Genomic DNA, 11783 nt, shown 5'->3' with positions numbered 1-11783 from the left:
TGGTACTTCTAAACCACGCTCTGGAATTTCCTCTGAACTTTACCTAATACACTTCTATCGAAGTGATGTTAACAATTTGAAAACTTTAGAAAAAGTACGTTTCATCTCCCACATTAAAATTCATTGGGAACATTATAAACGGCATAATCGTATAGCAAACTTAACGCAATGTCGTCGTTGCCAAGGCTTCGGCCATGGAACCAAAAATTGTCATATGGATATACGGTGTTTGAATTGTGGTAAATCGCATTCGAAAGACGTTTGTCCAATGAATGAAACCACTGATAAATTTTCATGTTCAAATTGCGATGGAAATCATAAATCCAATTATTTGAAATGTCCTGTCAGGGAAAAAATTTCAAACGCTCGTTCGCTTAGACAACAAGTCAAATCAACGACCTTAAATTTACAGAACATACATGAAAATCAAAAAAACCGTTACAAATGCCACGCCTAATTCTTCTAAGGCACTCATTTCTTCGAATATAAAACAAAAAACAGGTACGCCTTTCAATTCGTCTTTTAACGAAAACAATTCATTGACAGGTAGATCGACCTCGTCATTATCTTTTTCTAATGACAGTTACGCTTTAGTAATAGGTAGAAAACTACCACTTAATTCTTCTAATGTAAATAATCAAAACACAGGACCGCCTTGCAGTTCATCTTCTAACGAACAAAATTTATTAATAGGTAGATCGGCCAAATCATCTTCTTCTAATAGAAGTAACGCTAGTGTAACAGGTAGAAATCTACCTACCAATATTCCTTCAATGCCATTCGCTTCTTTAAACGAAGTCGATTTAGGCGATATAACTGAAAATAAAATGATTTACCTACAAGATCAACTTTTTCAAATGATCTTCCGAATGAATTCGACTTCATCACTTTTTGAAGCATTTAAAATCGGATGGCAATTTGCAAATAATATTATAATGAGCTTAAAATTTTACAGTGATGTTAAATAATTATTTGAATATTTTCAATTGGAATGCTCGATCTTTAAAATCGAGTGAAGATGAATTTTATAATTTTCTCAAAGTTCACCAAATTCATATTGCCATTGTGACAGAAACTTTTCTTAAACCAAATGTCGAATTGAAAAGTAATTCACATTATGTGGTTCATCGATTTGACAGGTTTACTGGAATGGGTGGTGGAGTTGCCATTTTTGTCCAACGGCAAATTAAACATCGAATTTTACCTTCTTTCAATACTAAAGTTATTGAAAGCTTGGGAATCGAAGTTGAAACCATTCATGGAATTTATTTCATCGCTGGAGCGTATTTGCCATTCCAATGCACCGGCGATCAATTGAATTTCTTCAAAGGCAATAGGGGACTTAAATGCTAAGCATGTCCAGTGGCGTTGTAGGCAAAATAACAGTAATGGTAAAATACTTCATAATCAGCTGGTTACTTCTCAGTTTTTCATCCCAGTAATCCGACTTGTTTCTCTTCCGTGAAAAACCCGTCTACAATTGATCTGGTTCTAACGGATCAAAGTCACATTTGTAGTGAACCGATTACACATGCTGACTTTGACTCAGATCATCTTCCTGTAACATTCAGACTTTCCAACGAAGCTATAAACAATCCAATTAGTTCTATATTCAACTATCATAGAGCTAATTGGTTGGATTACAGATCTCACATTGAAAACCATGTGGATCATGAAACTATTTTAGAAAATTCTGCGGACATCGACACAGCAATTGATAATTTGAATCATTACATTCTCGAAGCTAGAAATCTTTCAGTTCCCAAAGCTCAAACTAAATTAAGTTCGTCATTTGGGGGTTTGGTACCTCGTGGGTAGCCAGTTTGTGCAGAGTGCACATGACTTACTTCTAGTTTTACGGTTCGTCTTCGACTCATCAGTGCATCAGCAGATTATGTTTAACATAATCTGCTGATGCACTGATGAATCGAAGACAAAACGTAAAACTTAAATTAAGTTATCCTATCATCGATGACAATCCTCAACTGCTCATTCGGTTGAAGAATGTTCGTCGACGACAATATCAACGTTCTCGTGATCCTGCTATGAAAAACATAGTTAAGGATTTACAAAAAGAAATTAAACATAGATTTACTCTTTTGCGAAATGAAAATTTCGCTAAAGAAGTTGAACAAATTAAACCATATTCTAAACCTTTCTGGAAACTTTCTAAGGTTCTTAAGAAACCTCAGAAACCAATTCCTGCTTTCAAGGTAGGAAATCAAATACTTCTTACAAATGGCGAAAAAGCTCAAAAACTTGCTCAGCAATTCGAGAGTGTCCACAATTTTAATTTGAACGTTGTGAGTCCTATTGAAAATGAAATCTCACTGAAATATGATCATATTTCAACCCAAGTGTTATCACAAGATGACATTATTGAGACGAATTTTGATGAAATTAAATCAATTATTAGGAAACTCAAAAACATGAAGGCTCCTGGTAATGACGGAATTTTTAATATTCTTATTAAAAACCTTCCCGATGTTGCATTGAGACTCCTGGTTAAAATTTTCAACAAGTGTTTTTCATTAGCTTACTTCCGAAAAAGATGGAAAAACGCTAAAGTAATTCCTATCCTCAAACCTGATAAAAACCCAGCAGAAACCTCAAGTTATCGACCAATTAGATTACTATCTTCTATCAGAAAACTTTTTGAAAAAAATATCTTGCTGAGAATGATGTCTCATATAAGTGAGAATTAAATTTTTCTACCAAAGCAGTTTGGATTTCTTCTTGAACATTCAACTACTAGTCTTTTAGCCACAGGTAGAAATCTAAGAGTGATCTGCAGTCGCCTACAAAGAAGTTTAAATATTTTCAGCAAAAACGCAATTAATTATCTTTCCTCATAAGCCAAGAGCTTCTTTTCTTAAACCACACAATAATCACATTCTAAAATTGAATGGTTTGGAATTGACATGGTCTGATCAAGCTAAATACTTAGGTTTAACGTATGACAAAAACTCACTTTCATGGATCACATTGAAGCAATCCAGGCAAAGTGTAATAAATATATTAAATGTTTATATCCTCTTATAAACAAAACTTCTATGCTCTGTCTAAAAAACAAATTGTTAACTTATAAATAAATTGTGCAAGTTGTTGTTCCACCAGGAAGAAAACGCTTCAAAGGATTCAGAATAAAATTCTGAAAATGATTTTGAAGCGTCCTCCCTGGTTTAGTACAAATGAGTTACACAGACTCACAAATATAGAACCATTAGATGTAATGTCACATAATATTATAAGCAAATTCCGACAAAAATCGAAGCAATCTTCAATTGAATCGATTTGCTCTCTGTATTAGTTCCTTTTCCCCATTACACAATACAAGGTTTTCCCTACACAAAAATCTCAGAATTGCGGAAGCAAATGATGTTCTCATGGTATTAAAGAAATCATGTATATAAAAGGGCTGAAAAGTCACCATTTGTGGCTGAACACCCAATTTTAATCTTAATAATTTAATTTTAACTCATATTCCAATAGATAGTTATTAAAAAAAATAAACATATATATATATATATATATATATATATATATATATATATATATATATATATATATATATATATATATATATATATATATATATATATATATATATATATATATATATATATATATATATATATATATATATATATATATATATATATGTCGATTCAACTTATGAGTTGACTATTGGTACAATAGCCCGATGTTATTGGTATTGATGTTACGAGACAAGGAAAAATATTCTGTGATTCTTCATTAACAAGTTGTCGTTCGCACGCGTTTGCATTAATCGCGCATTGAGCATCTTATTATTTATTTTTCTAATTTAGAAGAACCTTCGCTGACTTTTAAGCTAATTTCCATTTATCGTGATCAACTAATTTTCGCATATTAGTCGAATATTTTGTGCATATTGACATAGAGCTTAATCTAGCAATGAAACAGTGGTGTTTTAAATAAGTGATTAGAATTGTCTTCAAAGACATCATTTGTTTTTCGCTGAAGCAATTCGAAATTATTCTTTCATTAAAATTGTTTGCCAATTCAAAGCTATGGCTCTTTTCGTCATCTGATCTGATTACTATAATAATCTGATATTGATATTATGAGTAGAATTCATAATCTTGATACAAAATCCATGCGAATAATGCAAGGTTGCACAGCACAGAAAACAGATATACAGGCTCACATATGATCTGCGTTTAATATTTGCTCAATCTGCATTGCAAACACTTGCAGATGTCACGACACGACGATCTACACGATGTGCCACCACAATTTGGGTTCCGATTTCACATGAAACACAATTGTGGGTGCAAATATTCACTTCACGCTAGATTTTTATTTTGCTATTGGTTAAAATTACAAGTTTGTTTTTGTTTTATTCCGATCGAATTCTCGTGTGATTTATGCGACATGGAAAGAAGTTATCTTTAACACTTGGGAAAATCGTGTGACAAGTATTGAAATTGTTATAGTTGGAATATTTCTATAACAGGCAGGAGGATTTTGTTATCGTTCCGGAACGTAGTGGAACGTTTTGAAAGATCGCGGCGAATAGTCGACTAGGTGGCAGAAGTGTTTCCAACGTATAGCAAATTTGAAATTTACACTGGATTATGAAAAATTTAGTTTCAGCCTGTATATCTGTTATCTGTATAACTCAAAAAATTTGTAACAAGAATATTTTGACGAAAAAATCGACACTTTTTTTATTCAAAAGATATTTTTATTTAGGCCTATTTGCGTACAAGCTTTACGTGGCCGATTGAACCAATTTTTTAAATAATTTTTTTTAGAATGCTCGGAAATGTATGCCTCTACTTGTTCATCGAATATCTCGGTTTTGAAGGCTTGTATCATAAATCTACCGTGACAAAGTCAAGATAATTTATTTTAGATGCGATTAGTATATAAAACATATATGTCATCGCGATAAAAATAAAGTCTTGCATTTTTCTGTGAAACAAAGTCAGTTTCAATGCATCCGCCATTTTTTTTCGCTTTGGTTTCCCGATAGAATTCTGAAAAAAGAGACAGAAATAAAATTGGCTCGACAAGGCTGCCAAACACACAGACATTCAATCTTTGTGAAAGTTGAATATTTTTTCATTGTTCATTGGAATCCATTTAATGTCCAACTCATACGGTAGATTAATGTGATAAAACTTTTCATCAAAATAATAAAATGTATGCTGGCAACCCGGTACAGTTTGCTCATATACGAGAGAGTACAAGAGAAATACGATGCGCAAAGGGAATTGAGCGAGTCAAGATGCATTTGCTCCTTAAGCAAACCTTCAAGTTCTCGTATCGAAGGTCGAATTTTGCACTGCCTGAAGTCAACAACAATTGTATTCTTTCGTATCGGCAATAGCTTTTGTTCATTTGGTTCACTCATTTCGAGGTCATTTTATTGTTCACTACACAATACTGTACTTGGTTTCTTCTGTCCCGAACGTAAGCGGTTTTGTTTTATCGACTGACTTGGATGAAATGTGATGGTGGCCATTTTCACCCGTGACTATTTTCAGCCTACTCACTCATACTGACACTCATATGATTCCCCAATTCTATGTAGTCCCGATGAACTCAGTTTAAGTTTTATCAACACCGATTAGATAAAGACTGACGAAAGCAGTAGAAGTAATGAAACCTTGCGAGAAAATTGCCGCAGGGACATGAATCTAACCCGTATCGTTTTCGTTTCTGGGGAAGTCGTTTTGCCATTTTTACTACCCTGCATGGGAAACACCTCGCAGAAAAAATAGTCTAATTCAACAGCCTCTGTACATCTTCATCTGTGTGGAGGGACTACGCAGTTCAATTAGCAGTGGCGCTACTCTGCAAGAAAACATTCTACACAATGAAATCACCAATTTAGTTCGCCTTGTGCTTCCGCTGGACACTTCCGAGATTTCTTGTTATCTCTTTTGCCGTTTTTGCAATCTTTTCCAATCTGTTTTCCTGTTGAGTGTAGATACAAGTTATTAACGATTGATAGCTAAAGTTCAAACGACAGGTTAATATTGAAAGACTGGTGTTTATCTTATAATTATTATTTTTCTTTCAAATTATGGTAAAAAAACGATATTTTATTCAAACTAAAAATTGATCCTTTATTGTACGAGGTTAAACTTGAACGTAATGAAAACCGGATGAAATTTAAGTTATTCGTCCACGAATTTTCGAACTTTTGATCGAATGTTCTTCATCAAGTTCCAGACAAGTGTTGCATCGCATTTCCGGACGCTTGAGCCTAAATTTTTTTGAACTCCTGCATGTTCCCAGCTGTCTTACCAGTCTTCCTGAAGACCTGAAGATATTTTTCTCAACGAAATTTATACCCTTTTCCGCAAGCCAATTGAGACTGGTTTTGTTATAGTGAGCCGACGCTAAATCCTGCCAAAACAGTGGAGGTGTACTATGCTTCTTATATAAAGGCAGCAATCTCTTCTGGAGACACTCAGATCGATAAATTTCTGCATTTATAGTTCCGGTAGTGTAAAAAATGGTTGACTTCAAACCACAGGAACATATTGCTTGCCATACCGGTACCGTTCGACCGAATTTCTCCACTTGAATCGACCTGTCCGCATCGCTCACATCCTCCCCAACGAAGACAGTAAAGTATTGTGGACCTGGAAGGGTTTTTGAGCCATCCTTTACATAAATCTCATCGTCCAACAAAACACATGCATCCGCCACGGAACCACCCGCGATCGCATTTCAACCAGAATATTAGTTGATTTTCTGAAATCGATTGTTTAAAATTTTGTACAACTAATCGATTGTTATTTTAACTAAACTGTCAGTTTTGTTTTTCGATTAGCAGAAACGATGGTTGAAACAACTAATTTAATTGGTTGAAAATAAACGCTGTCAATTAGTGAGGACACATACTTTTCAATTTCAACAAATATTTTATTTGAAATAACTGGTGTTGTTATTGAAACAAAATTCTGTTAGTTGAAAAACAAATCGGTTTTAGTTGTCATGATCTATTTGAAAAAAGTTCGGCATGTTGAGATACATGAAATAAATATCGTTGTTCCTGTTTATAGTATTTTATATTGACATGGAATATCATTAGTTATGAACAAGGCTGGGAAATCACCGATCACTGGTGATCTTAAGATCACTGATCTCGTACATAAAAAATCACTACTGATTTCATCACAAGTGATCTTAACCAAGGAATGAATCATCGTTACGAAATCACAACTGATCTGATCTCTATGTGATTCTAATTTTTGTATAATCACGTTCATGTCAAGTCGAGATCAGTAAAGATCGAAATTCTAAAAAAAACACTGATTCGATCGGAAATAATCAATGTCAATGTAGAAAAACGTTTTTAATCAGCCAAAGTGTACGCGGAGACAAAAAGGATTAATTATAGACGAACACATATACATTTGATTGAGGACATTTCGTTATTAGCAATCTTTTTAATTTCAATATCTCTGTACCGGAGTACAAATTTGTGTGAATTGTTTGATTTTTGTAACACCAAATCAGCAAACGTTTTTTAATTTGTCACCAAATCTTTTTCATTTTAAACAAGGTTAACTTTATCACAACACCGCTGTTCTATAAACACTTGTTATGGAATCATAAATTTCTTCAAATCGAATGAACACAATTTTCCCAAACGCTTTAACCATCGATGTTGTTTTCATTGACATTTTGAAGCGACTGCGAACCGATTTTAACTAGAAAAGTACAGGTGTGTAATATCAGAGACATAACTGGATGTCGTGAATACGAATAAAACTGACACTCTTTCTTTAAACTTCCGAATATCAATTAGTTGACCGGTTATGTGAATTATGCAAGCTTTCCCATTTTCCACAACTAGAATTTGAAACGATACACCCAAACTACAGTACAGATTAGTTACATCAAACATTCTGACACACAAATATTACAAAATAACCAGTATAGTTCTTTATGATTCTTTGGTTTATGGTTTCATGAAGGCGTGCGTGAAGGGCCAAATTGTATAATTTTCTAAGATATTAAACATCGATTGGATATAAACGATTTTGAACACTGTTGCGAATTTAGAACTGTGAAAATTGCAAAAAAAAACTGATCATATTATCTTAGATTTGCACTGCACTGCTAATTTTAATTTTCGATTTACAAAGAAGCAATCTTTATAGTTCTTTAAGGTAACATTTAAAGCCATTAGAAAGGATGATTTTTCAAAATGTTCCACATTGTTGTCCATTTCCCATTGTATTTTGCTCCAATGCAAACGACCACCAACAGGATGATGTAATCGGTCTTCTTCGAAGGGAAACTGGCACTGCGACCTGTGCGTTTGAGGTTTGATACCACGCAAAAGGTCTGCTTTCATTGACGACTGCTCCACCGGACGACTGAAGTCCAAATGAAAGTTGCAACCTGAGCGTTTGAGATTTTTAACCACGCAGAAAGTACACTCTCCGAAGCGGCTGGTCCCACGACGTCTGCTTCCGTCCAACGCACAAGAAGAAATGATCGATTTTTTTTTTTTTTTTTTTTTTTTACATTAAATATTTATTGTTTCTCTTTGGTTACATTTCTGTATGATATTACATGTCAAGTGATGTAGTAATGTTACTTTTCATCTTTTGATTTAAATTTTTGACCACGCTTCCCCTTTTATACGCAGTCAGTTGAAGATATGTGCCTGACTACCTCAAAATCGTCGTCCTTGCGCGAAAAACCCAAGCAAAAGTAAAGAGTTTTCCGCGTTGTTTTAAAATTTTCAGAAAACTTAATTTTTGAGTTGTTTGTGGTTATCTCACACTGTTCAAATCATATTTTTGATGAAATGGTGAAAGAATTATGTTGCTACCGTTAATACAAGTCGAGATATTCACGATTAAGTTCTGCCCATTCTTCCATGTGGCTAATTTTGAAAAGGCACCCCATAGTAAAGTAAGTCGTATTCACGACAAAAATTGTTGTGATTATTGTTTTGATTTCAGCTGTCTCCGGCATTGACAGCTTTCAAAACAACACATATTTTTACTTGAATATATGCAAATCAAAAACCATATTGGTTGAATAAAAAAATGCGATATCGCAGTTTTATGACGCGAATACAATTTCCAGACCCTTGTTGCTGCTCGCTTCTTCTGTTCTACACTTTGTTTCGAGATTTTCTGCTTCTTGTAGGTCCTCAGGTGATTAAATCGAAATTTTCGTCTCTTGATACACTTACGGAAAGACCAAAATCAGCATTTTGGCGAAAAAATAAGTTGATTTTCTGATTTTAGTCAACCAACATAAATGGTTGAATTGGCTTCTGCAGTTTTCAGCTGGCGCACTGTCACCGAAAAAAGCGTTAACACCGTAATGACTACTAGCCACTAGATGGCACACTACTACCGAAAAGAATTTTGCAGTCGCGGTTGTCTTTTCTATATTGGCAGGTATAGATACGTTGTTGTATTGGAGGAAAAGACATAAACGATATATAAACTTTGAGCACTCGGAAAACAAAAACCGAATACCGGACGGCGTAGCCCGGAAGGTTGGAATAAACAAAAAACATCATTAGACATATACAATGAAAGTGCATTATTCGAAACTCACTCCTCTGTTCCAAGAAAAAAACATTATTACGCACAATCGCTTCAAATGCGCACAAATACCCTTTCCACTAAGAGTTACATCATCAGTTACGTCATTTTTACAGATCGGTTTAAAAATTTACATATGGATATATCGTAACACATGCGAAAAACATCAAAACAATTTTCAAGCAGTTTCAACAAGACTGTCCTTTTTAGCTTTTTAATGGATTGTTTTGCTATGACACATCTCATGAGTTTTTTTCTAATAAACTTGTTAATAAAACCAATTTCATTTTTGTGTTCTTTGTGCTGTCCTTCAGCAATGATGGTGATAGATAAATAGAAGAAAATTTTCTGATTTTAAGAACATAATGAGAATTTCGTGTTGGATTAAAATATTGCTGGTTTGTGTCCAGGATATTCGCCAACTAAAAACATTCTTTAAAAATAAGAGTTTTTTTCAGCAAAGTAAATTCTCAATTCTAACGAACTTCATAGTTATTTTGGAAATTTTGTTGTTAAAAACAAACTAATTCAAAAACAGTAATACGAGTTGGGCGCAGAACTAATTTCGGTCGTTCCGTGCTGGTAGCTCATCCAAAGAATAGTGTTCCCCAAACTTTTAAATGATGGTCTTAACGACGACACGACCTGCCACTCGTCTATATAAACTGTATCGAAAATCTAATTACCCCTCAGTAACTGGTAATGTCAAAACGAGGTTGCTTGAAAATCTATTGAAACTGGCAACAAAAGTCGAAAACTGTTGATTTTAGATAACAGTTACCAGAACCATGGCTACGTATGTTCTTTTTTAATGGAACGTACTATATAAATAACCACAAAATAAAAACAAGTTATATCTGTAAACCAAAAGAAATATGGATTTCTGTGAACCGAAAAAAATAGGATCAGCTTAGCATTTACCTTCGCCCAGAACACCCCGAAAAGGCAGACATATAGAAGTTATTTGACTAGATGTTCATAGCGCAAGGTGAACGGGCGGCAGAAAATATAGCATTCGATCGGATTGCCATCGGGCGCAGATTGATTAGAAAACAGTAGCAGGGCATATTCGCTTGTACTAGAACGTGTACGATCGCTATTTTTTCCGCATACGAATTTTCTTCGCTTTTCTCGGCGAGCGGGATAAGACCAACGGATTTATTCATACCGAAGTATTTGATCTGCAATGGAGGGTAAAATAGAGTTAAGGTCCATGAATAAATCCGTTGTTTTTATCTCATCGCTGAGAAAAGCGAAGAAAATTCGTATGCGGAAAAAATAGCAATCGTACACGTTCTAGCGTGAATAACCGTCGTACTGGGACTGAAATTGGAGCATACAGCCGAGCGTAATAATCCTGTTTGTATCTATCAAGAACCATTATCTCACATCTTTATGCGAAGGGGATCATCAACGAATGGTGCGCCATTCTATCGAACGAGAATTGGGGCACCTATGTTTGAATCAGGGCGCGGACTGGGCTGTTTACATTCTAGAATTCTATCTAGACTGTCGGGAACAAATTTTACGACGGAGATCATTTGATTCTAGAGCGACGAAATGTGATGTTGGTCGCGATCTTGCATAAGACTGTGAGCTACTACCTATTTTTACAATCTTTTGTTTGATTTTTGTATCCGTATTCTACATCATTATAGCTTGAACATTAAAAAACGCTCGATCGATAAATTGTTTTTATTTCTCGATCAAGAATTCGATTTTTTACGAAACGTTTTGCAACTCCTGTCTTTGAGAGTCCACCACCGCATGCAGCTAGAACATGTTGACTGGTTAGTAATTCAATTGCGTAAAATGGAGAGATTTGATACCTTCTTCGGATTTCATAGTGGAAGTAACTGGTTTCATGCTTGAAGCACTAACAGATCCATATTTTTTACTATATTGAACAACATCTGTACAAAATGTGTACCTTTCGCATATCTTGCGTTTTTAAATTGTTTGTTTATTTACTCTGGACCACCTTGGTAACAAGTTCGTAGCAACATAAACAGTGTTGCTCAAGAAGATTATTTTTATCATTATCAAGGGGTCGCTATATTTGCGGTAACTGGCGGTGAATCGTTAACGGACAATTTCATTGCCAATTTTTCTTCGAAGTGCCTGGTCGTGTCGTCGGTCTTAACACTGGCATGATGAATTCCAAACTGCTTCTCTAATTTTCGCATAGTAATACCCTTCTCACTT

Source organism: Malaya genurostris, chromosome 2, assembly GCF_030247185.1.
Source record: "Malaya genurostris strain Urasoe2022 chromosome 2, Malgen_1.1, whole genome shotgun sequence".
Taxonomy (NCBI): Eukaryota; Metazoa; Arthropoda; class Insecta; order Diptera; family Culicidae; genus Malaya; species Malaya genurostris.
Note: the sequence above shows the minus strand (reverse complement) of the source record.